At 38.2% G+C, this 3,891-nt stretch overlaps 1 protein-coding gene across 1 annotated transcript in view; it reads left to right on the top strand.

Annotated features, from left to right (window-relative positions):
* LOC107038650 overlaps positions 1-3,891 on the top strand; it is a 36,130-nt gene that overhangs the window by 9,467 nt on the left and 22,772 nt on the right. The window contains exon 2 of the mRNA XM_015257876.2: positions 972-1,612. The gene's annotated coding sequence lies outside the window, so the exon portion shown is untranslated. The remainder of the gene's footprint in view (positions 1-971; positions 1,613-3,891) is intronic.

Genomic DNA, 3,891 nt, shown 5'->3' with positions numbered 1-3,891 from the left:
TTCTATGGAAATCATCACGGGGGGAAAACGTTGAGAAGTAGGGAATTTTCAGGGACATATGCACGAATCAGAGGAAATAAGAAGCAAATTGGAGTTTCGTGTCAATGGTATATCCTGGACCAAGACTCCAATGCTTTACGACCACAACCAATGGATTCCCACGGATATATTGACATTGAACAATATAGGAAAACAGTTTCAGCCCCTGTAATGACTGAAGACGGTCGTTTGAAAGTGCGAGATAATATTTATAAAGAAATTAGAAAATATTTTTAGCGCTGTGTTTCATTCTAATGTATTTTATGAGATAAAATAAAAAAATGAATAAAAATAGTTGCAGAAAAAGTCTACACAATTATTGATTAATTTTTTAATATTAAAAATAATTTATGAAAAAAAAAAAATTTGGTGATTTCAATGATTACAAATATTTGGTAATCACTGAAATCATTTGTAATCATTGAAATCACCTTCCGCGACAATGGTAATCACTTGTAGTCGTAATCAGTGTAATCAGCGTTGAAATCACGTGTAATCGATGACATTTTGTCATCACGGTGTCACCCAATTCGAGTGTGAATAGCCCCTCGGATTAGTCTATTAACATAATTTGTTCAAATCTTCCTCCATTCACCTCCTGATGTTGTCTACTGCACTCTGCTTGGCCAAAATCCGATTGGGAAAAATAATCCGACAAATACCCCTCGGGATTCCAAATTAATGGGGTATTTCCCTCAAGCTCCCCCGCAAACAAACCACTTACCACTTATCGTGGTAAGTTTTGCAGAAAAATGCCTCGCGCAAGCACTCGGCATTTTTTAACCTGCAAAACTTGACACCCTCATTTGTTTGCAACGAAGCTATCGGGAAATACCCGATAATTTTGAAGCTCTTGGGGTATTACTCCTGAATATTTTCTTTATTCGACAAGTGGGATCGCATCTAATGACATGCGATAATTTTGTTTACAGATATCACGGAAGTAGAGGTAGACTGAGGACAAACCGGTGGAGATTTAATCTTCATGGGAATGGCTCACAACGGGAGTGCTACGTTTAAAAAAACTGAAAGAAATTCACGAAAATTTGAAGGAGATGAGTGAGTGATAAATGTGTTTCAAAAGACTGAAAATTCATCGAAAACGCAAATGTAGAATTCAGGGTAACAACAGAGAGGAAAAAATAGTGAAAACAATATAAGGTAATTTCGCTGGGGTGCATTTAGCCCAGCGGATACAATAAAACGAAAATCGTGGAAGGCCATTCGCGAAAAACGGCGAGCCACTACGGGTATCCATATCAAAATTCTTGGGCGTGCAGCAACGGTCCGGCTAGTATATACGACTGCCCAACGAGCCCCGTAGTTCGTATACCTCAACTCGATGAGGACTACCGGCCCATCTACTTTTACGTAGCTCAACCTTACACGATCCCATATACTTTCGCAAAGAGGCCAAAGCAATCGTCATTACAGAAACCGGGTAAACAGCGTGGCAATTATCGTGTCAAATTTTCGAAAAAATTAAGTAGCGCGGAATTTTCACAGAAAGTCAAGCAGGGGGAATTCTCCAAGAGTCTGAATCAGGTGCAATTCGTTGAGGATCCAGTACCAGGTAGGTTAATTTTAATAATGCATGCATTCGGTTATTTTCTCACACAATCATGGATTTTCAACTTGCACAAAGAAATTCTAGTGCTTTAGTAGTATGTAACTGGTATATGCATAGAAAAAAGGTCCTGAGTTCCAGAATCAACTCACTGGTTTTGAGAAATTTATGGTTCTAGGAGGCAATGAGAAGAGAGATGTAATTTTTATATTTTAGAAAGAACACACAGAAAAACCTAAACGTAAATTACGTTAAAGAAGTTATCTTTTACGCTTTCTGAAGCGTAAATTACGATCAAAATCGCCGCAAGTTACGATTACGCAATTGCGCTCAAAATTGTCGTAAATTACGATCGAAATCGTTAAAAATTGAAATTAATATTCTTGGCGTTCTGAACGCAGAGGAGAAACAGAGGAAGAAGAAGAGGGAAATATAGCAAGAAAGGAACGGCAAGAATATTCACTTGTAATACCACAAGAGCTTCAAAATTATCGGGTATTTTCCGATAGGTTCGTTGCAAACAAACGAAGGAGTCAAGTTTTTCAGGTTAAAAAATCACGAGTGCGAAGCACGAGTGATTTTTCCTGAAAAGTTTAACGACTTCGTTTGTATGCAGGGATCCTTGAGGAAAATGCCCGATTAATTTTGAAGTTCGTGTGGTATTCGGGGGATTATTTTTCCAATCCAAATGTCGGGCAATATAATTGGACCATGAGACGGAACTCACAATTGAGAAACGAAAATTGTATAATTAACACAACAGCATTCAATGTGTGTGTCAGCACTCAATGTGTAGTTTCTCTCATCACAAAAACTGGTAAAATATTTCCAAATTGTCTTCTTCGTTTTCTCCGTATTGAGGGGAATATTCCCCTTTACTTTTTCATCAATGGTTTTCAGGGAATGAACTCCGAATCTACTCATTTTGAATAAAAATCCTCGGATTACCACAATTGAATTCAATCTGTCAGTTTGACGAGGGGTTAATTCGACTGCATGATGTTTTGTTTTTTATATAGCAACTGCCAGAGAAAATTATCAAAAAATTATCAGTTGAAAACCCTGTAGCTTGTACCACGTGATGTCGAATGGGCCAATTAAATTGCCCGATATTTGGGTTGGAAAAATAATCTTTATGCCACTCATGCCTGAAACCGGCTGGATTACACACTCGACGCTTCGCGTCTCGTGTCTAATTCAGCCGGTTTCAGGCTTCGTGACATAAAATTTTGTTCAGTACTTGTTGGGAAATTTCGTCCTTAACGTGTGTGGTTACATCACTCGCCTTCGGCTCATGCTGTAAACCCTACACACGTTAAAGACGATATTGCCCCACACGTGCTGAAATATACTATTTCAATTTTTCAATTTTCCCATCATCACGGGCGGTGTTTGATTTTTGGCCCTTCGACGCTGGATACTGTCATTTTATTCATTGTACGGAATGGCGTTCAATACTAATAAAGGCATTGAAATTAATTTTTGTAGCCCGTGATTTGACGGAGGGCCCTAATAAAACTAATAGAAATTCTAATAGAAATTCTTTAGTCATTTTTGTCCAGGTTGATATTTATCATTTGGGGTCTTGCGATTTTATATGATCTCCTTCAGTCATGATCTCCTTCATTTTTGGAAAGAAGCAAATAAAGCCTGCACTTGGCGTGATTTTTTTTACTTTATTTTTTTTTGTGATTATATGTGGATGTCCGCATGAAAACGGACCACTTTGTCGATATGGTGTTATGTATACTCTGATAATATTGATAACATTCCGCCCATTTTGAGCCCAAAATGATCTTCATAGGGTCAGCAATGACGTCGTTGGAGAAGATGGAAAAAACAATTTAACATTGGTGCAAATGGGAGTTGGTGACACAAAAATGTAAATATCTCGGAAACTAGAATCGACAAAGTGCCCCCTTTTCATGTGGACATCCATACACTGAGAAAAAAAATTTCTACGAAATAGAAATTCTATGATTGATCCAAATCGTTCATCGATTGAATAGTCGCAAAAGAAAATGCTATNAATTGCCCGATATTTGGGTTGGAAAAATAATCTTTATGCCACTCATGCCTGAAACCGGCTGGATTACACACTCGACGCTTCGCGTCTCGTGTCTAATTCACCCGGTTTCAGGCTTCGTGACATAAAATTTTGTTCAGTACTTGTTGGGAAATTTCGTCCTTAACGTGTGTGGTTACATCACTCGCCTTCGGCTCATGCTGTAAACCCCACACACGTTAAAGACGATATTGCCCCACACGTGCTGAAATATACTATT

Source organism: Diachasma alloeum, unplaced genomic scaffold (genome assembly GCF_001412515.2).
Source record: "Diachasma alloeum isolate Michigan unplaced genomic scaffold, Dall2.0 Dall_scaffold_00178, whole genome shotgun sequence".
NCBI classification, from domain to species: Eukaryota; Metazoa; Arthropoda; class Insecta; order Hymenoptera; family Braconidae; genus Diachasma; species Diachasma alloeum.
Note: the sequence above shows the minus strand (reverse complement) of the source record. Positions and strands in the feature narration are given on the sequence as shown.